Raw genomic sequence first — 24,478 nt, forward strand, 5'->3', positions numbered from 1 at the left:
ACGACAACACTTAGTACCAGAAGAACTCATGCGCTGGATTCAATTTCTCTACCACGATCCGAAAGGTAAAGTTCGAAGTAAGGCGGGTGTATCAAAATCGCTGAGTCATTTAATGCATTATGAAATTGCTTCACGTATTAGCCACCTGGATGAAGTAGCTTTCTACAACTGGTGTTTTTTGTGATCGACGTATCAACGAACATTTACCGCAATGTCATCCGTCCTGCCGCTCTCTATGGTTCTGAGTGTTGGCCGACTATAAAAGACAATGGACGGCGTCTTGCGGTAATGGAGACGAAGATGTTGCGTTGGACTCACTAGTCCATCATGACACTTTTTAATCACATTCGAAATGTGGTATGGGGTTGCATCGATCGTGGGAAAATTGCGAGAGCAGCATCTTTGATGGTATGGTCACGCAATTCGTGCTAACAAGAATTCACTTGCCGAGATTGGTCTGAACATCGAAGTCGATGGTAAATAACCAAAAGGCAGGCCTGAACAACGGTGGATTGATACGCTGGATGGAGATTTAAAAGCCTCCAGATTGCACCCAACCGATCACGACGAGCCGACGCCGCTTGTGAACGGGGCAAAGCCTGAAGAAAAAAAAGAATGCGAAGTACTAATACTAAGGATGATGAATATGACAACCTTCAGAGGTCCGCCAAAAGTATACTAAGGGGAAAAAGGATACCATTTTGACAACGCGCTAATGTTCATTAATGACAGTTTTGCAGCTAATAAAACAAGATAAGTTTATAAGGCAGTTGAAAGGATAAAGTTTCGGTCTCAATCAAAACTAAACTAAGTATATATATGTGGACTTAAAGATGGCAGAATGATTAGCAGGATAGGAAATATGAAAGAAAGATAGGCGTCAGCCTTTGCTGATCAGCTCAATGACTCCAACGCAAAACAGATGAGTTCACAATCCCACAAACGGGGGGCGCTGCTGTTGGATAAGGTCCATCATCCCTGCAAGAGATGAACGCATCGATAAATCACCTACAAGCGAACAAAGCACCGAACGAAGCACCGATAATCGATGATAAACCCCTGCAGTTATTAAAAGGCAACTACATACTTGTCCAACAAATGTAGGAGGAGAATCTATTGCAGGGGCATCGTACTGTCGAAACCGTTTGTGGGAAAAGTCATCGGGGAATACCAATACGATAAATCAGTTCTTCACAGTCAAACAAGTGCTCAAGAAATTCTATAAGTTCATCGTCGACGTCCGTCAAATATTCATCACCTTCAAGTTAGAATAAGACAGTGTCAATCACGACGTACTATATAAAGTTATACTCTAGTCTAACAGTGCAGGAAAACTAGTTCGTATTACAAACAACCATGATACCATAGTGGGCGTCAACTTGCAGGTGCCGATTCAAAACAGTCTCAAGCAAAAGGACGGTCTGGTCGTAATGCTCTCCGCCCTAACCTTTGGGCATGAAGTCGGAAAAATTCCTGTTAGTACCAAATGTGCCCTGCTCCTTAGGTGACCGATGATAGTAATATCTTATCAAAATCACTCTTTGGTACCAAAGAACTCTTCGTGAAGCACGACGATAAAGTGGGTAAAGTGGTCGACGGCCAAAAAAGCAAAATCAAGATCTAAATTGAAAAGCTTGGAAACTTGGAAAATGTTGATAACTTCATAAATTTGAGAGGAACGCTATCGAAATAAAAGCTGAAAAAATGTTGGCTGGCAAACAAATCATATTATTAAATCCTCCCCATTATAAAATCGTAATTTATTATCAAGAAGATAAAGATTTCGTGCCTTTGAAAGGTATGTAGCAGTGTGGGTTAAAAATTTCGAAGGCTAGCACATATCATATCATTTTTAGTTAATCCTAACCTTCAAAAGATTTGTGTACAAATTTGATAGCTGTCGGGTTATTTGCGGGATAGAGCATTTTGAGTTAAGCAACTTTTTTTAGTTTGAAGAAAATGGATAAAAAGGAATTCCGTGTGTTAATAAAGCATTGCTTTTTGAGAGAGATAAAGTACTGTTTAGGCCAGGGCTTGGCTTGATGAACATTTAGGACCATCAACCGTTGAGAAGTGGTTTGCTAAACTTAAGCGAGGCAAAATGAGCACCGAAAGCTGTTACCGATGAAAGCATAAAATCCACAAAATAATTTTAGATGCCCGCAAGGTGAAGTTGAGCGAGAGGCTTTACAAATATCAAAGGAACGTGTTGGACATATCGTGCACGAATGTTTGGGTATGCGAAAGTTCTCTCCAAAGCGGGTGCCACGCGAACTCACAATTGACCAAAAACAACAACAAGTTGATGATTCCGAGGAAGGTTTGAAGCTTCTCCTTTTTAAAAAACCCGAATTTATTCGTCGATATGTGACAATGGACGAAACAAACCTCCATTATTTCACACCAGAATCAAAATGATCGTCATCTGAGTGAACCGACTCTAAAGCTAGCAAAGACACAACAGTCGGCTGGTAAGACTATGCCATCAGTATTTTAAGATGCGTACGGTATAATATTCATGGAATAGAAAGTGCCATTTCATCAAGACAATGCACCGTATCACAAATCAATGAAAACGATGACAAAAATGTATGAATTGGACTTTGTTTGTGCATCCACCATATAATCCAGATCTGGCCCCCAGTGACTTTTCCTGTTCTGAGACCTCAGGAGAACGTCGTTGAAAATAAATTTAGGGCGAATATAGAAGTAATAAAATCATATTTTATCAAAAAAAATTTTTTCTACGTTAGCCTACGGAGTTTTCAGCCCAACTATTATTTAAAAAAATCCTCGGAAAAGTTCGAGAGCACAAGGCATGACGAATCAGATACAATAAAGTGTTGTACTGCATATTTGATGACCCAGAAGCCTCTAAGGGAAAATTATAAACCCTGCAATAGGTTAGCCACGTTCAACGAATGGGCGACAAGGCAACATCCAAAGGAGTATTCACAGGAAAATCCATGACTCCAAACCGGTTGGAAAGCCAAAAAAAAACGATATGAATGCTCAGTCCACGCCGACAGTGTTTCACTATAATAAATAATGAATTAACAGAGGTGGTGATAGAACCTTGAAGATTTGAGACAATGTACTGGGGAATCGAGGCTCGAAACGCGCTGCAGCCTGTGAAGAGAAAGAAAAATAAACTTACTAACTTTATTTGGACATATTTTGAAATCTAGATGGCATATAGTGCCATTTTCATGGTTCTTTCTAGACTTTTATGATGCATTACTTCTGAGAATATGTTATTACTTAAGTGTGTTCACTTGATATCCCACATAGTTATATTGGGCGAAATATTCCTTGTGTATATGGAAATCTCCCGCCCTTCTCCTCGAACTCAAAGTAGAAAAATGTCACTCACTGCATACATGAAGGTAGACTGTGGGCAACCCCTCTTAGGATATTGATAAGCATTGGGCGTCCAGCATTGGCCCAAGTACCTTTATCTCTGGTGCGAATGGAATCGCCAGCCATATTAGCAAAGGACAAGGAGCGAATCGTTGAACATAAGGAGCTGAGAGATGAGCGCCACGCATTTCGGGTCGCTTACCGAGAAAAAGTACGAGAAGTGCGGCCAAGCTTGTTAAAGAAAGTTGAAGCTACCACAATTGACATTGATTTCACAATCGTATATAATAATAATCGTTGGCACAACAATCCATATTGGATCAGGGCCTTGAAGTGTGTTAGAGCACTTCATTCAAGACCGTAACGGTACACTACAGTAGACTGTAGGAGACAATGTGGTCAGCATTGCGCTCGCCCGAGATTATTACCCTGATTTGACTCAGGTACTCATTCACAGCTGAGTCGACTGGTATCCGACGTCAAATCACGATACAAATCCCTCTGCCACCAGCGAGATTTGAACCGCGACCTTCCGTACGACAGCCTTGTGCTCTAACCACTCAGCTATCCGGTATATGCATCACAGAAAAAATTGCAGTTGGTTGTAAACCTTTCGATGTTTCCATGAGAACGGTAACGGTGGACTCCTTATTCAATATGACGCGCAGTTGAAAAAGTGAAAAAAGCTCTTCACCGCAATTATGAATCCTATAATATCCGGCGGTATTCCACCTCTCGTAGCTAATATGACAAGCCACAGTAACATTCAAATAGAGGCTGGTCCTCCAAACGGAAATGTAATTATCTTTGCCATTAATATACGCAAACGTAGTAAAGCCACACGGATTGACGATTTACCTTGCAGAACTGCACAGGTGCCAATTTCACTCATTCGCAAATCTCTGGATTGTGGGACATTTCGCTAGAATGACTGTTAAGTTTCCGAAGAAGGACACCTGCCGTGAGTGCGGCAATTGGGGAGGTATTGGTGTGCTTCCAGCTGCCGCGAGGAAGGAATACCTTCAAGATTTGATCGACAGAGAGCAGGCTGGTTTTCTTTCTAGATTCCCGTCTCCAGATTACATTAAAACTCTTTGAATAATTATAGAGCAATGTGCGAAATTAAGATCACCACTCCTTTTGTTCCTCAACGACTTCGAGAAAGCTTTGGGCAGCTAAACAAGAAATGTATCTTAAATGCTCTACACAGGAAGAAAAGCTTTGTATTGAAGAAGAGTTTATGTCGCTCCCAAAATATATATGTACATTAAAAACGAAAAATTGTAGTTTCAAGAAAGCTATTCCTTGTCTATAAACCCTAGTAACCAACACCTATCTACTAAAAGAAAAGTCTTTTCTCCTTTACTCCGAAAATTTGCGTAAATGTATTACATAATTTTCTCACAATCGTTCAAATCTCAAAATCAAAATTCTATCCAATCCAATGATAAATCTACTTTACTCTTCAATTTATACATTTTGGACTTTTATAAAGCCTTTGTTTCAATGAATCACAAAATATTTTAACCCATTTCCCATAGTTTCCCTTCTCAATAATACAAGACTTCTATTCTATCTTTCAAATCAATTATGTGGAGTAGGGTAGGTAGGGTAGGTAGGTATGAGTGGCCGCTCCGAGGAGCCCAATTAGCGCTTTGGTGCGCCGTTTTGATGCCACAAACTCCTAAGACCGTGACTGTTGTTATAGGAACAGGGAAGCAGAGTCCAGCTGGCTCGGATCTTCAGAGCCAGCCCGTAGCATTCACGAAGGAAAGCAGCTCTCCGACCCTGCAACTAAAAATCTCACTGAGGTCCCCAAAGAATGGTTTACCCAGTGTCCGCAGCCTGGCTCGAGCCAGAGCCGGGCAATCGCAGAGGAAGTGCATGAGGGTTTCCCTTCCTTCTCCGCAGCTTCGGCAATGCGAGTTGTAGGGTAAGCCGAGCCTAGCGGCATGGTCCCCTATGGGCCAGTGCCCCGTGCAGACCGCCGTAATCTTGAATGCATTTGCACGCGTCTGGCACAGGAGCTCTCGTGATCGGGCTATGTTATAAGCGGGCCAAATTCTCCTTGATTTGGCACAGCTTGTAAGCCTTCGCCATCTCAGGCCCGCGGCTGCTAGGTAGTGCGAGTAGACTCGGCCCCCGACAGCCGCCAGCGGAACACCGACTGTGTTCCCCGAAGGACTGCCAAGAGCAGAGCCTTGCCTGGCCAATCCGTCAGCCCGCTCATTCTCTTCTATGTTCCTATGCCCGGGAACCCAGAGGAGAGTGATCTTGAGCGTGCCGTCCAGATGGTTGAGCGTGTCTCTGCACTGCCCCACCAACCGGGAAGATGTCGTCGTTGAGTACAAGGCCTTGATGGCCGCTTGGCTGTCGGTCAGAATGGCTATGTTACGCTTGGGGCTCGAATCACGCTCCAGCCATCGACAGACTTCCAATATCGCCAGTACTTCCGCCTGGAATACACTGGTGAAACCTGGGAGACCATACGACTTGGATACACCGTGTGTATTCGAGAAACCCCCGCGCCGACTCCATAGGCCATCTTTGATCCGTCCGTAAAGAATACCGTGTCATAGTCTTGCAACACGCCGCCGGTCTTCCACTTTGCCCTGGTTGGAAGGTCCACAGCAAAGTTTCTCGTGAAGTTCAGCTTGCGTGTGACATAGTCCGTGGGGGATGCCCAGATTTCTCGAGGTATTTCATCTAGAATGTTGCTGTGGCCGTAGGACTTCGCTGCCCAGCATCCGGACTCACGTAGTCTGACGGCACTGCACGCTGCAACATATTTGATGTGGAGGTCAAGGGGGAGGAGATGCAGGAGTACATTGAGAGCATCTGCCGGGCAAGACTGCAGAGCCCCCGTAGCACCTGCACACGCGGTTCTTTGAATCCTATTAAGCTTCGTTCTATTGTATTTCTTCTTCAAAGCCTGCCACCATACAATAGAGCCGTACGTCAGGATCGGACGCACTACAGCGGTGTACATCCAGAGAACCATCCTCGGCCGGAGACCCCGTTTCTTGGCAAAGGTTCTCTTACAGGCATAGAAGGCTATACAGGCCTTCTTAACCCTCAGTTCTATGTTCAACCTCCAATTTAGCTTAGGATCCAGGATTACACCCAGATACTTCACATTAGAGAAAAGAACCAATCTTTGTTCATTCAGCCGTGGTAGATGGAATTCAGGTATCCTTGTCTTGGTGGTGAATAGCACCAGTTGCGTTTTGGTTGGGTTTATGCTGAGTCCGCATCTTGTCGCTCATAATGGACAGAAACATCCCAGATACTAGTATCACCAAGTCGTCGGCATACGCCACCACCTTCACCCCGCTGCTGTCTAATGTACGTAAAATTTTGTCCATTACTATTAACCAGAGCACCGGTGAGATAGCACCACCCTGGGGCGTGCCTCTGTTCACAGCTCTGGTCAAGTGGTTGCCTCCCAGATCGGATTGGATTATCCTGGTACTCAGCATGGATATAATCCAACGCGTGAGATACCCCTCCAATCCAATACCGGTCAAGGCTTCCTTGATGGCGTTGGTACTGACGTTGTTGAAAGCTCCTTCTATATCCAAGAAGGCAGCAAGGGTATACTGCTTGTACTGCAGCGGCCGCTCAACCGTGCCAATTACCTCGTGGAGGGCGGTTTCTGTGGATTTTCCTTTGAGGTAGGCATGCTGGGACTTAGAGAAAGGCGTTCTCTCCATAATCGTCCTTAAGTGAATGTCCAGGACGCGTTATAGGGTCTTCAGCACGAAAGGGGTCAGGCTGATTGCCCGAAAGTCCTTCGCGGACTCATGACCGCGCCTGCCCGCTTTCGGTATGAAAACCACCCGTGCGCGCCTCCAGGACTGCGGTACGTATCCTAAAGTGATGCAGCTCCGGTAAATCTCAACAAGCCACGGCACAACCCTTTCCTGCTGCTTCTGTAGCATGACTGGCATTATGCCATCTGGGCCTGGAGATATGTATGCGGAGAAGCTGTTTATAGCCCAGCCGATCCTATCCCCGGTAATTACCGATTTGATAGTCTCGCACAGCTGGGGTTGCCGCAAACCCTCCAAGCGAGGTTCTGACTCACAGTCCTCCTCGCTGGAGGGAAAGTGCGTTTGCACCAGCAGCTCCAAGGTTTCACTAGAAGATTCCGTCCAGGAGCCTTCCGACTTTTTAAGGAAGGATGGACTCTTATGTTCCTTGGACAGAATTTTATTGAGCCTCGCGGATTCACTAGTGCTTTCAATGTTCTGACAATAGTCTAGCCAAGACCGCCTCTTCGCGGTCCTGATGGCCGACTTGTACTTCTTTAGGCAGTCCTTGTATGGCTGCCAGTATTTTTGCCTGTAGCAGATGTTGAAGATTTCTCTGGTCAGCTTCCTGAGACTAGAGAGATCTTCGTTCCACCACGGTGGCAGGGTCTTTTTGCTGTACTTAGCAGGGCACGAGACTTTGAAGGCGGTATCAAAAGCCTTCTCCAGAGCCCCGACTTTTGACTCCAGTTCGTCTTTCGTGCCAATCCTACCAATTTGCGCACCGGAGAGTTTGTTCTTAATTACCTGACCAAACTTTCTCCAGTCGATCCTCCTGGGGTCTCTAAAGGGCTTGGAGACCTCTGCGGCGAAATCTAGACTGAAGAGTATCCAACTGTGGTCAGAGAAGGATCTCTGGTCAGACACTCTCCAGTCCTCCACCCTAAGAATCCCGTTGTCGATTATTAGGGTGATATCAAGGACCTCTTCCCAACCGTCACAGTTCTCCGAGCAGGGGAAATGAAAGGTTGGTGTACTGCCCCTGTTACACACCGATAGATTTGAAGTAATAATAAAATCAAAGAATGACTCACCTCTTTCGTTGATTTCAGAGCTGCCCCAAAGCGTATGCCTTGCATTTGCGTCGCAGCCTATCAGCAGGTTGGCTTTCTTTGATGTTATGGTGTTCGTCAGATGTTGTAGTTCTTGTGGCGGAGCTGATCGGTCATGAACCATGTACGCCGAGGAAATATACACGTTCTCTGCCCCCACCTGCTCCAGCTTGACCACAACTAGGTCACTGGAACTCAGGTCCGGGCACAGGAAAGCGTGCAGACTCTTCCTCGCAAGAATACATGCTCTAGGTTTAGCCTGATCAGCGTCTCCTGTGCTGTGGAATAAATTAAAATATTTGCTTTGGAGCCCTTTGATGGTTCGGTCGCTTCCGACCCAGGGCTCCTGTATTAATGCGATGTCGATGTTTTCCTCTAAGAGGAAGACGAGCAGATTAGCCGAGGCACACTTTGAGTGCCGCAGATTTATCTGCGTTACCCTCAGCATGATCTGCTTGCGTGGGGGGTTCGTCAGCCCCCGTCGGGCCATCGATCGTCATCTCCTCCAACAGCTCGTTGGCGGCGTCGATTGGGTCAAGGTCGTCGTCCGGTTTTGCAGAGCGGAACACTTTTACTTTGGCATTCCTGACTCCGAACCACACTTTGTAATCGGCCTTTTTCAGTGCCTCCAGGCACTCCTCGTTTAGGCGGAGTAGTACGGGCTGGCTGTTTATCTGAGGTTCCTCCTCCTTTATAACAACCCAGTCGTCCATGGGAATCCCGGGGTTGTGAAGGCGCAGGAAATGGACCAGCTTGTCCTTCTCCATGCGGATCTTCGGCAACCAAATGGGAGCGACCGGTCTCCTGGGAATCTCGTCGTAAGGGATAATCTTGAGCTTAACGCCCTCCCAAGCGTCGCTGATCTTAGCGACGCACGAGCCGAGAAAGTCCTTAGAGAACTGGTCCATGCAAGCTATTACGTGGAACCCACGGACCACCTGAGATGAATCAAAGTGGGGAGTGAGTCCCGGGTGTTTGCCTCCGGTTTCCACGAGATGTTCATAGACCATGCCCGACAGCCTAGCCTCAACACTGGTCCACACCTCCAGCGCCATCCATAAGTGACTCCTGGCCACATCGCTGAAGGTCTTCGCAGTACGTGGTCCGCTGGCTGACGGTTGCTGTACAATTTCCTTCGTATGTTGCTTGGCGTCTGCGCTCTTGCCCACTCTATTCCGCTTTTTATCTTGTTCGACCTCGTCTTGAGATCGGTTGCGTTTTAGAGCGATGGGCTTCGCCTTCTGCTCGTCAGCCCGGCGTTTGCTGTTGTATTCATCAACAATCGCCTGGTATTTAGCGAGGTCTTTTTCATCCCGCTCGTCGACAGTACCGGCCTCCTTATTCCTGGCAATCTTGCCGAGAATATGCATGGCCTTCTGGTACTGACTCTTGAGCAGGACACCCGTGGACCTTCGCTTCTTAGCCGGTTTCCGGCGATTCTTGTCGGTTTTCGCTTTCGAGGGATCCCCCGACGCTGAGGGCTTCGGGTCAGGAGTACTATGTCTGGTACTCACTACACCCAGCCTGACGGCAGTGGGTTCCAGGCTAGAAGCCACTAGTCCGTCTGACGCCTCGCTCCGGGAGGCCCCTGCGGTTGGTTTCAGCATAACGGTGCTATGGCTGGCACCGAGTGTACTGCTCTCAACGGCCACTGTCTCCTGGCTGGAGGCCAGCAGCTCGTCCTCCGATGATGCGCCTGGCATCATCGCCTCCTCTTCTATCGTCGTCGTTTTGGTTTTTTTATTAATTGAGTCCATGTCTTGGTCCCACGAGTAGTCCGGGAAGAATGTCCACCCTGGCTGGCCCGGCCACCAGGGTAAGGGTCTTATTTGAAACTGAAGGTGCCCAAGGCATTCAGAGTTCGCATACTAAAGACCAAGCTCCCCATTGGCCACGCAGCCCTCGGCGTATGCTGTTCCACCTTCGCTTGGGGTCCTATTAGCACCTTCTCCGGTGCAGGGAGGACGATCCCCGGGCTGTTGCTTCAGTCCATCCCCCCGCCAGATCTACTTGCCCCTAACACTTGACCAGCAGACAAGCAGATCCTCGTCAGTTGGATGAGCCTACTCCCAGCCCGGCCCTACACACTCTTGGCCCGCCCGAAGACGGTTTCCAGCGGCCACCACGCGGAGGTCGTGTGAGGACTTGCCTAATTGTGCAACTTTAACTTGAAGCATAATCAAACCAGGAGTACTTTTTATGGTAATACATTCCGCTCCTTTGTCTCTTCCTCTATTTACTTCGCGAACTTGAAAAACCATTTCCAAACTCCAAGACTACGTAAGGGTTACAATGCTCTGCAGCGTGGGTAATATGGAGGGTAAGTGTTACAATAATTTGGCTAAATTGTACTTTAATCTTAACCGTGAGACCAAAATATCTCCCGTTATCGAAAAACAGACGGCACTAGTTGATGAACCAAGTGGTTCATCAACTTGTGCTCAAGGTATGGGACAGCGAATCAATGCCTGACGATTGGCAGCGAGGCATAATCTGTCTCATACATAAAAAGGGAGATATCACACAGTGCAGCAATTATAGAGGTATCACGTTGCTGAGTACCATCTATAAGATATTCTCCACTATCTTGCTAGGCCGGATAGCCCCATACGCCCAGAACATCATTGGCCCATACCAAAGAGGCTTCACTCCAGGCAAATCGGCAACAGATCAGATTTTCTCTCTGCGGCAGGCGATGGAAAAACTGTTGGAATATGGACAACAGTTGCACCATCTGTTCATCGACTTTAAAGCCGCCTATGATAGCATAGCCAGGGTAAAACTGTACACGGCCATGAGGGAATTCGGTATCCCGACGAAATTAATAAGACTGACTAGGCTGACCCTGACCAATGTGCGAGGCCAGATAAAAGCAGCAGGATCACTCTCAAGACCATTCGACATCAACAACGGTCTACGACAAGGGGATGCGTTATCATGCGTCCTCTTTAACCTGGCCCTCGAGAAGGTGATCCGTGATGCTGAGGTGAATGCAAGAGGTACGATCCTCTTCAAGTCCACCCAACTACTGGCCTATGCTGACGATATCGACATCATGGGAAGAACCACCCGAGACGTACAAACTGCCTTCATCCAGATCGAGCAGGCGGCGCGAGATCTTGGGCTGCACATCAATGAAGGCAAGACAAAATACATGGTGGCAACGTCAGCACCGAAGACGAATCAACCAACAACATCAAACCGCACTGGTCAAACACAAACACGAACAAGAATAAGGATAGGGGAATACAACTTTGAGACCGTTGACAATTTCTCCTATCTAGGGTCGAAAATCACAACCGATAACAACTACGATGATGAAATCCGCGCACGGTTGTTGTCAGCCAACAGAGCCTACTTCAGCTTACAAAGACTGTTCCGCTCGAAACGTCTCACCATAGGGTCAAAGCTCTTACTGTACAAGACTATGATCTTGCCAGTCCTCATGTATTCCTCGGAAACTTGGGTTCTTAGCAAGAAAAATTGCGAACTCTTGGCCGCGTTCGAGAGAAGAATCCTCCGAAGAATTTTTGGCCCCCTACATGAGGATGGACGATTCCGTAGCCTACACAATGACGAAATCTATGAGCGATACCATGACCGTCCGGTTGTGGATAAAATCCGGCTCAATAGGTTACGGTGGGCGGGTCACTTAATCCGTATGGATGAAGATGATCCCACCCGGAAAGTCTATAAGGGCAATATCTATGGTAGGAAAAGAAGACGAGGCAGACCCTGCCTAAGATGGAGCGATGGCGTGGGCCAGGACGCCAGACAGCTTTTAGGGATATCGAATTGGTGGACCTCGGCGCAAAACCGGGATGTCTGGAGTTCCTTATTAAGGCAGGCCTAGACCGGATACCGGTTGTTGCGCCGTTGATGATGATGATGACTAGTTGATTCTTAAGTACGTTGAATATTTTGCTTTGACTTGTGAAATTTTCAAGTTTTGCAGCAGCATAGCCTATGTTATAGAGCATAATATTAATAGGTTTGGTCGAAGTCGCATAATTAATAACAAAGTTATGACAGGTCGAAATTGTCTCCTTTTAGCAAATTTAATTCAATTTAAAACTTTAAATGTCAGAATCACAGTAGAGTGAATATAATAGTTTAACAAACCAAATGCATGAATATTACGATATGAGTACAAACGGGACAAATATTCTTATATAAGAAACACACAACATTTTATACCTCAAGTGATATTTAAATCATTCAGTTCTGGGCAGGTTACTGCCACTGATAGTGCCTGTTTCACTGCAGGCGGTCGTTTTATGCAAATTAAGTCTGAGACCATGTTGCATGAGGCGATCGTTCCGTTCTTGAAAAAGTTGCTTAAGATCAGTTTTGCTATGAGACAGTAAGAAAACATCATTTGCCTGCAGCAGTCTATAGGGTACGGGACGTTGGATGTCCCGAGCGACAGTGTTCAGAACAAAAACAAAGAGAAGTGGTGAGAAACGCTTTCTTGATGAACACCGACAGAGACACAAAATGGTTTTGATGTAACTGATATGCCACATTTAGAATTCTACCTCTCCAATCGCGGTAGAACAACTTAACCAAGCGCATCAGTTTTCCTGGCACTAGATGTTGCCACAAAGCATAAGCTCGTATGGGACACGGTCAAAAGCTTTTTCTAGATCCAGAAATGCAATGCCAAAAGAGCGATGCTTCTCACGATATTTTTGCATGAGTAATCGCGAGGCGTCTGTTGCGTCAGTAGTTCCGCAGTTTTTGAAAAACTCGGTTGGATTCACGGTTACTTTATCAATTTCGCGAATATGGTTGTCAAGGTTGTGTTCAAAAATCTTCATAATATTGGACAGCAACCGAATCGGATGGTAATTTCAACAATTTGTTGGACTGCCTTGCTTTCTCCATATTGGAACGGTAGTGTTTTCTCACTAGTCAGGTGCTCTACCCTTTTCAATAACCCGATTGAGGAACTCACTGGTTCATCTTTTTGTGTCCCAGCTCTTCGCTTTCCAGAGCTCGGATACGATATTGTCACGTCCTTCACTCTTTTCCCTCGTTTGTAATGGCGCTACCAGTAAAGTCTTCTTTTTCTTCAACCTTTGTCCCGTTCAAGCGGGGTCGGTTCGTCGTGATCGGTTTCGCCATTTGGCTCAATCGAATGCCTGATCTGGCTGCAATCTCGAGGTTTTTAAATCCCCATGGCGCTGACATTAAAGTACGGTGATTTAACGTGAGTACCTAGCGTCTAGGTCTATCTAACGGTCCTGATTTGGAGAGCACAATTAGAGCCCTGACTTGAATGACACATCGGTCCGAGGTCCGTCCTGCCGATGGAAGTCAATGTCCTATCATTTCATCGACAGAACTTAAACCATTCATCGCAGCGCCTTCATTGAATATGCACTTCTGCAGTACAGCTCATCCAAGTCTATTCCACCAATCAAGGGATGTTAATTTGGGTCCTCTTGGAATTGACAAATTCAATTGTCCAGGGTCTACCCCCATATTCTGGGATCGCGCCAAACCTTTAGAGCCAGGCTTTCCCCTGCATGTAGGAGACTGTTTTAGTCTGAAGTTCTGTCAACATATGGAAATCCTTTTGAAAGAACCTAGGGCCGCTAGAGTGACACCATTGTTATTCCTCAAAAATTAATAATGGATGGCGCAGAAGTTCAGTTGAAGCGTATTAGAGCACGTTTTTTTCAAAATCATAACAGTACGATACGTGCAAATCCCTCTACCACCAGCGTGATTTGAACCCTGCCTGTCATTGTGACATCCCAATGCTCAAATCACTAAGTCATCCGAGCTCCTATTCCTCCATACGAAGAACATGATATGTCTTATCTTTCAATAGGATATTGCTTCTTACACTATCCAATGGCCATTCGTGCTAAATTCTAGCAAGTGCTATACCATTAGCGTTAATTACCATCATTTAATCTAACAATTTTAAAGCCGGTAATCCACGTACAGTTTGGTCTATCAGTTACACCGGAAGAGCCCGCAATGAACCCGACCATCTGTTGAACTGAATGAATCATCCACGTACCGGCTTGCCGCAACATCATTAAATTCTAAATGCGGAAGGCGTTAAGATGCAAATTTGAGATACTTTTGTGTGTATTTATTTTCGCTCGCACCTTAAACAAACATGAAATCCTCGCTCGCATCCTAAACAAACATGTCTGGCCGGTTGGCCAAATCAGTTTTCATTCGATCACTCGCTGCTCCACAGTCAAAACGGATAGACCAAATGCTTCCAATGCTTACTAAACTGGTATAGTATCACCCAAAACCGAAGTGATTTAAATGAATAAGAGTAAATTATTAAAGAGAGTTGGGTGTAAAGCCGAAGTGCACGAAAATTGTTACCGCTTTGTAATTGCAAGCCAAGAGGCATAACACTTGTAGTATTTAATTTTACCTCAGTATCCTCATTCTCTAAAGCGTTCAACTTTTTCGAAGAATTTATGACTCCTCACCATTGCATTAAACTGAATTTAAATTCATTATAAATTTCTGGAAAATTCTAAGCAATAAAATTCCTCTCAACTTTCTAACAAAATTACCAGGTACGACGCCCACACCGTCGTATAAACTGTTTCTAACTACGCCCTAAAAGTTAGGATTTTATATTTCTCTTTCCAAGTAAAACTTCCTGTGATTTCAGTAATGCTTGGTAGTTATCAATGTTTGTTCAAAACCGGAAGTCTTTCAAGAGGCAAAATTGGCTGTTCTAGGAAAATTTCACATCAATTTAGATGAAGCATTAGAGAAACTTTCACTGCTTTTACTTCACTTGCTGTAATTGCATTGTCTCACTAATTATCGGTTTTCCTCGAAAAAAAACAAATCGAAATACCAGAAGCCCGCGCTTCGGGTATAAAGGTTTCGTGTTTATCTTATGTGAGAAACTTCTACGCACATTTTTTTTCCGTATATAGCTACGAATCCAACATACTCCTTCATATTTTTCCAAACTACAAGGCATACGTACATATTACAGCCTATAGATATTACCCTCACCCTAAACAAACAAACTGCCTATTTCCGAATACTATACATATATATGCGCGTATGTAAATTGATCGTACCCATATCTCCGATTTACTTCGTGCACAAAAGCATACATATGTACATGTCTTTAATGTACAAATATTTCTATCTGAATTAGACACTACCCGCAAACTTCATTAGCACGCATATATTATATACCTACATACACACATGTCTGTTTGGAGTCATTGATATTCATATATAAATGACTAAAAAACTGAAACAAAATAATACTTTAATCCCATTCAAATGAACTCAGTTCGTTGTTGGATTGACGAATTGATATGGGATGATGACGTCATACACGTTGTAGAATGCAGGAAATGCACGAAAAATGGCAAAGTTCCACCCCCTATAACTTTGTTAGTAATAGTTGGATTTTCTTCAAACTGACCAAATTGTGCATTATGTTATCCCTCACACCCATGGCAAATTGTGTCTTTCTGGGGTTGCCGGGTAAGTTTCCAAAATGTGGAAATATACTGTTATTAACTTTATTTGTGCAGATATCGGGAGCGGATGTATTTTGAGGCTTGGATTTTCTAAAGATGCACTACTGTAATTTTTTTCAGATTCTTCGGTTGGATAGGTTCTGAGAGCGAGACCTGTTACATTTTTTAATGGTCATATTTTGATCCCTCACTCCCCTATGTTTCACCCGATATCAAATATGGTACACGGTTTGAAAAGTACTAATACCCCACATGACCCCATTTTAGGAAAAAAAATGTTGCACCCTCCATTCACATGTATGGGGAGCCTCCCCTTAAACTTAACACAAAATGGCTCCACTTGCTGCATGTAAAGGGAACAACAGATCACACGCTCTTACCAATTTTCGTGCCAATCGGCCCAGCCGTTTCCGAATCAGGTGTGACAGACGGATAGACAGACACCGACTCGATTCTAATAATTTGTGTTTACACAGAAGCTTAAAAAAGATCTCAAAATTCTGAAAAGAAAAATTTCGTTATTTTAGAAGTACGCAATTTTTCAGTAGAGTTCTCCGGCTTCTCAGATGCTGTCCTACCATGGCCTTCAAGTCCAAAACCAAGTAGTTTCCTGTGCGGCCAGCTTATGGCTCATTTCATGTTGAGAAATCAATAAAAGGTAACAAGCAACACCTGCCTATCACTTTGGATAACATTGTTAACAGAGCAAAGGAATAAGGATTTTCAGTCACTATATCTAAAAGAAAATGCTTTACCCAACATGAGGGAGTTACGGGCAATGAACCCATGTTTTTTTGAAACAACAGATGTTAAGGTCAAATCTGTCCTTGTCAAAGTTAAAGTCGCGGGCTACTTTAACATGGCAATCTCCAGAGTTATTGTACTGGAAATAGTTGTGATGTTCGCGGAGTCACATGGATCAGAATAGAGAAGACTCTAATTTAAGCATGTTGGGTAGCCCGCAACAATATCTGAAGCCTGTCTGCGAAAGAACATCGAAAAAGTCAATAATTTAGACTTAAATAATTGGTCTTCTAACTAAGGACATTCTGAGATACACTGCGTGTCCGAAAAAAGAAAAGCTGTAAGAGTGATTAGTGCCTGCTTGAGAGACGCTGCTGCACTTTTGGTGCAACTTGGCAACCGTACCATTCGGAATGTGAAAAATTTGCCTATGTACGTTGAGTTAAGATCTGCTGATCGGCTAGATGAAGTGCAGCTTCATAGTAGCTGTCAAAATCGTCGAAAGGACTTTGCGTGCGATCTTGCATCAGATCAAGAAATTCATCTAATGTTTTTTGAGCTGATGGCAAAGAGCTTCCTGCTGCTCTCAGCATGAAAAGAGAACGCAGAATATACATACACAATGTCCCTTCGAAAGAAAGAAATCAGGCAGCAAAATAATATCCTAAAAATTCAATCTTTCCCGCTTGGAATCAGAGAACTTGTCTGGATAGTAGTGAAATAAAGAACACTTACTTCATGAGGAAAAGGAGTGTAACCCAAAACTGAGTAGATGTGCGCACAGAGATGAATGTCAACTCTATCCAGCAAATTAACTTGCCCAGAGGGTTGGAGCGTAAGAATACACTCAAAGTGCATAACAAGAGATGCGCTGACATCAACCTCTAAAGGGAATACCATCTGATAGGCGCTTACGTTTGCTGTCGTGTTGGATCTATCGCTTCTCGAAGAGTTGGACAGTTTAGCATTGTGTAACCCGACTATCACTTTACAGTAGGAAGACTATCGTGCTGATCGGACGCAGATACATTGAATAGCCCGCCTAAGAACATCAATTAACATTGGGCCAGCATCAAAACTGTTCTTTTCTCTGGTGCTACGTAGGTCGTCTGGCCACGTCCCGAAGAAAGGTCATAAGGTCTGGCTAACTGCGGAATCGCGAAAGTGGATCAATGAGTGGAATAGATTTAAGACTTGACCGCTGTTAGCGATGGCGAGCGTAATCCATGGAAGTTCAGCGTAATGTGCGCTGTGACGAAAGGGCATTTGTTATTACGCTAGCAAGGCAAGCGCATCCGATCACGCAAAAACTTGCAGCTTGTCGCAAACCTTTCAACGTTGTCTCCTCATCCACGATGACGAGTAACTGAAGATTTGGAAGAAACACTGTACTAGGGTTCTTAATCGTATGACATCCGGCTTCCAGATTATAGTGGGAATATTCGCTGGCTAATGCAGGCTAAACTATCATCTGGTGGATGAGGAGCACAACCCTTCAAGCCTCTGAAAATTCTAAATAAATAATGGGAGTTATTCTAGACAAGAAGCTCTAAGTATGACTGAAGTATGTAGAGGTGAATACGAAACGAATTCTCATCCGCAATGTGGTGGGTTAAAGTGAAACAAAAAGTTTCCGCTGCAAACTAGTCACACTACAAACAAGGGACTGTGTGTCTGGGTATTACTGGTGGCATAAGCACGACTTCCGGCGCAGCTCTAAATATATTACTCAATTTACAGTCCTTGGGTTTGTTTATTCAGAGCACTGCAATGAGAGCAACTCATAGACTAATTCGATTAGATTTATGAGGAAACAATGGACGGGGGCATAGAGCCAATTGAAAGAGTTATCGGGAGAACTGAATCCTGTCTTCGTTATGCCTTTCGATTCTAAGATCCCCCATTCATCTGTTTGCCAAAAGATATGAGGTTATCTTGAAGCGAAGAAAAAACAAGGACAAACCAGAAGAATGCGTGTCAGAATCTGCTGACTTTTACTTTACTGATGACTCAAAAACAGAACAGGGTTTTGGAGTCTACTTCTCGAAGAAAAACGGGAAGTAGGATCTTTCAAATTGAAGTGTATGCGATCTTAAAGGCGCATTGAGGGTGTACTAGATTTTGCTCAGAGTACCTGGTCACTGTGTTATAGAGGGAAATGAAAACTCGAATGCAAAAAGGGTTCAATTTTCCCCATATCCGGACCGGAACTAGCAGTTGGGATGTCAGTAGCATTGGCTAATACTGTTTAAGTTGACAAAACTTGATTAGTTTTATTATTTTTAGTTGTTCAAAATTAGTATATTTAACTTATAGTTTCAACAACATTTATATTTTGGTTATTACATTTTAACTTTTCATTTTATTTATTTATAACAAAACTTTCTAATTCTATTTTTCAACTCTCTTAACAAAATTTTCAATTGACATCAGGAATATATTTTTTAATTCGTTTTTTCAAACTCATGGCACACTTTACTCCGATCTTCCACTCCCGTGGCGTGCTACGCAAAGTGGATAGATCCGCGCCATCTATTCGCTCGCACTCGCAACATTCGAAATAAATTTCAAATGCTGCGAATCCTGCCGCGCCACATCACTCCGCCCCCAGATGAAACCTAGGGGTTTCGGCGACTGATCCCCGAACTTCGTTCGCCGTTAATCCACAAAGCGGACACGACGTTGCTTCGGGGCGCACGCGGGTTTCAGCCTGGACAAAGAGACCGCCTTTTTGTGACCACCGATCTCGAGCTGGAAGAAATGTTCTCCCCGCTCGAGAACGCGGTACGGGCCCTCATATGGAGGCTGCAGCGGCTTCCGGACGGCATCCGTCCTGATCAGCACGTGCGTGCAAGTGTCCAGCTCCTTGGGCGAACTGGCAGGTATGGACGAGTGTCGAGTGGGTGGTGGCGCCTTGATGCGTCGGAGATTGTCCCTCAGCAGACGCACCAACCCCGACTCCGTGAGACCCGATCTCTTGTCGAAGACCGGATCGCTTGGGAGTCTTGGGTTCTCCCCGTAAACCAGCTCCGCGGGGCTGGCAGCAAATTCCTCTCGGCGGGTTGTACGAAGGCCGAGTAGGACGAGAGGCAAGACTTGCGTCCAGGACGGGTCGTCGCGTGCCATAATGGCGACTTTCAGCGTCCGGTGCCAACGTTCCAGCATCCCATTGGATTGTGGGTGGTATGCCGTAGTCCGCTGGCGTTTAAAACCAAGGAGTTTGCCTAACTCGGAGAAAAGGGTGGACTCAAATTGCATTCCCTGGTCAGTGATGACCACTGCAGGGACGCCAAAGCGATGTATCCACTCTCGACAGAGGGCTTCAGCACATGATTGCGCCGTAATGTCTTTCAGAGGTATTGCCTCAGGCCACCGCGTGAACCTGTCGATGATTGTGAGGCAATACTTATAACCGTGCGAGTCTCGCAAAGGCCCTATTATGTCGAGGTGTATGGTGTGGAAACGCTTGGTAGTGCGGGGGAATGAGCCCACTTCTTTCCTTACATGCCTAGAGACTTTACACTTTTGGCATGCGATGCACTCTCTGGCCCAGGAATTGATATCCTTGTTCATGGAGGGCCAGAAGTATTTTCCGGTGACTAACCGGTTTGTTGTCCTGATGCCGGGGTGCGCCAAGTCGTGAACTGCGTGGAACACTTCCTTGCGAAATGTGGCCGGAATGTATGGCCGAGGTCCCTTTTCCGAGTCTTCGCAGCAGAGCGAGAGGTTTGAGCCGAAGATGGGCAACTCCCGAAATTTGTATTTGGGGTTGGACTTGAGGCTCTGAAGTGCTGCGTCATCCACTTGCGCCTTGGCAATAGCCGAGAAATCGAGTGAGGCGGGGATGTTAACTTCGGAGACACGAGACAAAGCGTCAGCAACAATGTTGTCCTTCCCGGACACGTGCTGGATGTCTGACGTGAACTGGCTTATGAAGCTCAGGTGTCTAAGCTGACGAGGGGACGCTTTGTCGGGCTTCTGTTTCAAAGCGAACGTGAGAGGCTTATGGTCCGTGAACACTGTGAACGGCCTGCCTTCTAGGGAGAAACGGAAGTATTTGATGGACAGGTATGCAGCGAGCAGTTCGCGATCGTAGGTGCTGTAGTTCCGTTGAGCGGGATTCAACTGCTTCGAGAAGAAGCTCAACGGCTGCCAAACTTGGTCCACCTTTTGGTGAAGGGCAGCACCTACTGCGATGTCAGAGGCATCAACAAAAACGGCTAGGGGTGCATCTTGCAGAGGAAATGCCAAGAGTGTAGCGTCGGCCAGTTGTTGACGGGATTTGTCAAACGCGCAGATAGCCTCTTCAGACCACACGATCTCTCGTGTGTCCTTAGTTTTGGGGCCAGACAAGTACGCGTTCAAAATGGACTGGAGATGGGCGGCCTTGGGCAGGAAACGACGGTAGAAGTTCAGCATGCCCAAGAACCTCCTCAACTCCCTCACTGTCTTTGGACGCGGGAAGCTTGTTATCGCTTGCACCTTGTCTGGGTCGGGCTGTATTCCTTCAGGGGAAATGAAATGGCCGAGGAATCTCACCTGTTGTTGAAGGAATTTGCATTTCTCAACGTTTAGGACTAAACCGGCCTCAAGGAGACGTTGAAAAATGCACTCGAGATGGGCTAAGTGCTCAGACTCAGTGGAAGAAGCGACCAAAACATCATCCAAATATACGAAACAGAATTCGAGGTTTCGCAGGACAGAGTGAATGAACCTTTGAAAGGTTTGCGCCGCATTGCACAATCCGAAAGTCATCCGGGTGAACTCGAAGAGTCCAAAGGGTGTGCATATTGCCGTCTTTGGAATGTCTTCAGGAGCTACTGGGATTTGGTGATAAGCCTTGGTTAAGTCCAAGGTCGAAAAGATGCGGCAATTCGCGAGGTGATGCGCAAAGTCGTGGATGAGTGGAATTGGATATCGGTCAGGAACAGTCTGTGCATTTAGCCTTCTGTAATCCCCACATGGGCGCCATTCGCCGTTTGGCTTAGGGACCATATGCAGTGGGGAAGACCAACAGCTGTTTGAGGGCCTGCAGATACCCTGTTGAACGAGTTGTTCAAACTCTTTCCGTGCAATTGCCAGTTTCTGAGATGGTAGAGGACGCACCTTCGAGAAGATCGGGGAACCAGTAGTGATAATGTAGTGCTGCACATTGTGCTTCACTGGTTTGGAGAGACCACAGTTGGTAGTAATCTGGCTGAACTTTTGGAGAAGTGCCCGAACACGAGAGTCGGTAATGTCTTCTAAAAGAACGGAAAGATTATTGCCTGGGTGAGATACCATATGTCCCGACGAATTAAGGTTGGTCGTGGAATCTATAAGAGACTTGTTTTGCAAGTCCACCAGCAATCCATAGTGACACAGGAAGTCTGCGCCTAGTATGGGGAAGCTGACATCCGCCAGAATGAAACGCCACGAAAACGTCCTACGCAAGCCAAGACTCACGTCCACTTGCCTATACCCGTACGTGTTTATGCGGGAGGAATTTGCTGCCGCAAGTTTGAGCGGTTGAGGGAAAAGTTGATGTTGCCGAGGTACGGGAAGAACCGAAACCTCCGCACCAGTATCGATTAGGTAGCTGCGCCCGCTGAGGGGGTCGAAAATAGTTAGGCAACGTGGCGCTGCGTTCTGGGTGGCCGTCGCCAAGACCCCCCGCGGACCTAGTTTTTTGCGGTAGGAGAGAATCTACACGGTAGCGTACATCTTGTCGCCTTATCCCCGAATCTGCGGTGGTACCAGCAAATCCCTTGGTCCGTGGACTGTCTTGACGACCTGCTACCTGATCGCCCTTTTCGGGCGGCAGACCGCGAGCGTGCTCGCGATCTGGCGCCCGAACGCTGAGCGTCCAACGTCGCCCGCATCTCGGCCATACTGGCTGTTAAAGCAGCAATCTCGCGCCTCAATTCACCCACCTCATCCGACGGTGGTTGAACGGCCGCCAAGGTTGGGCGCACGTACACCTCTTGGACCTGGTCGGCCGTCGCTGCCAGTTCCTCCAAGGAACCGGAGACGCAAGCGAGGATCGCCTGGGTGCCCTCCGGGAGCCGACGCAGCCAGAGCGACTTGATGAGGTCGTCGCCGATCTTGCTCCCACCCAATTGCCTCATTTCACGAAGCAATTGGCTGGGAGTTCGATCACCCAACGTTAAACCCGCCAGCAAGTGGTCTAATTTTGCCGACTCGCTTGCCGACAGGCGCCTGATCAACTCGCTCTTGAGCTGTACGTACGATGTCGACTTCACCACGTCAGACACCAGAAGTATGGACTCTTCGTCCAGGCCGACCACCGCGTAGTTGAAGCGGGTCGCGTCCGATGTGATGCCGGACATTTGGAATTGTGCTTCCAAATGCACGAACCACAGCTCGGGGTTCCGCCGCCAAAACGGAGGAACGCGTACGGCGAGGGCGGTCACTTGTGGGTCCGATGGGCCTGGCGCGTCTTTATTGTCAAACGACATTTTTCTTAAGTACGAGATTGAGATGCAGACGCGGTGAGTTTATACTGAAACGCGGTGAACTTTACACCGACACGGCAGGCCGCACCCACAAATGCACGCACGAAACGAGAAAAACAACGACCGAAGCGGACGCTCTCCAGCGCAGACCAAAAATACCACCAATGAAAATGGAGATCTCGCGATGCTAAACACCTCTTCGCCGTCTCTTGCAGCGATTTCAAACTTTTATTATTATTTTTTTTTTTTAAAACTTCTAATGTATTGAACAATAATAAATTACAATAATGCTTCGCTGCTGCGGCCTCTTTGTTGAAGACGGCGTTGATGTGAAGGCGGCGGCGGTGGTGGCGGCTTCTGCTGCAGCGACGGTGGCGGGGTCTTCGGTGTCTGCCTGATAGCGGTGATGCTGGTTGCGGCGACTGTGGACGGCAGCGGTGGCGGCGACGGGGACAGCCGTTTGCTGCTGTTGTTGATCGTTGTGACAATGATGACTAGTCCGGTGCGTGAAAGGTGTTGTGCAGGAGGGCGTGCGTACAGGAAGTCGCGTGAAAATCTACTTCTGGAGAGGGTCCGACGTGTGTCGCACAGTACACTGTGTAGAGAAGGTTTTCTCGCGTTTTTTCTTGCCTCTGCTCCGACTCGGGATGTGGAGATGCGACACGTTTTCGTGATGTTTACAACGGCACTCCACACTCAACTGTAGATGCGAACGCGTGAAAATCACTTGCCGTACGGTCTACTGATGTTCTTGATAGACTTCTCGGTGTCTGGAAGTTCTATTTCTGCCGTGTTGCTCGGACGAATTTTGTCGTCAATAGAACTTCACTAATGGCGGCGATGGCGGATAATTTGTCGTTTTTTACATATCGGGGTCACCAATTAAGTTGACAAAACTTGATTAGTTTTATTATTTTTAGTTGTTCAAAATTAGTATATTTAACTTATAGTTTCAACAACATTTATATTTTGGTTATTACATTTTAACTTTTCATTTTATTTATTTATAACAAAACTTTCTAATTCTATTTTTCAACTCTCTTAACAAAATTTTCAATTGACATCAGGAATATATTTTTTAATTCGTTTTTTCAAACTCATGGCACACTTTACTCCGATCTTCCACTCCCGTGGCGTGCTACGCAAAGTGGATAGATCCGCGCCATCTATTCGCTCGCACTCGCAACATTCGAAATAAATTTCAAATGCTGCGAATCCTGCCGCGCCACACTGTCATCAGAAACTGGGAAGAAGCTTCCCATAATAACAGGTGGCAGAGCCTTAATTCTGCTAGACGCACCAAAGTTTCCCTATTAGAACCAAAGAAACAAACTGTAAAGTTCATGCTGTCGAAAAGCAGGCATTCTGAATAGTCGTAATTCACTAGATGTTCAGAATAGGGATTCTTCAAGAAGATACCTGTGCATCCGGTAATGAGGAAGCGGAACCCGTGGGATATTTTCTATGCTGGTGCTGATGTGCTCCAAATCCAGCGGGTTGCATCTCATCCTCTAACGGAAATCCTGCGATACATAAACGAATCCGGTATATTCTTTTGGACG

The 24,478-nt window shown here is 46.0% G+C and overlaps 1 protein-coding gene across 11 annotated transcripts in view; it reads left to right on the plus strand.

The window, feature by feature from the left end:
* LOC119654172 (innexin shaking-B) overlaps nucleotides 1–24,478 on the plus strand; it is a 473,792-nt gene that overhangs the window by 410,375 nt on the left and 38,939 nt on the right. The window lies entirely within an intron of this gene.

Source organism: Hermetia illucens, chromosome 4 (genome assembly GCF_905115235.1).
Source record: "Hermetia illucens chromosome 4, iHerIll2.2.curated.20191125, whole genome shotgun sequence".
Taxonomy (NCBI): domain Eukaryota; kingdom Metazoa; phylum Arthropoda; class Insecta; order Diptera; family Stratiomyidae; genus Hermetia; species Hermetia illucens.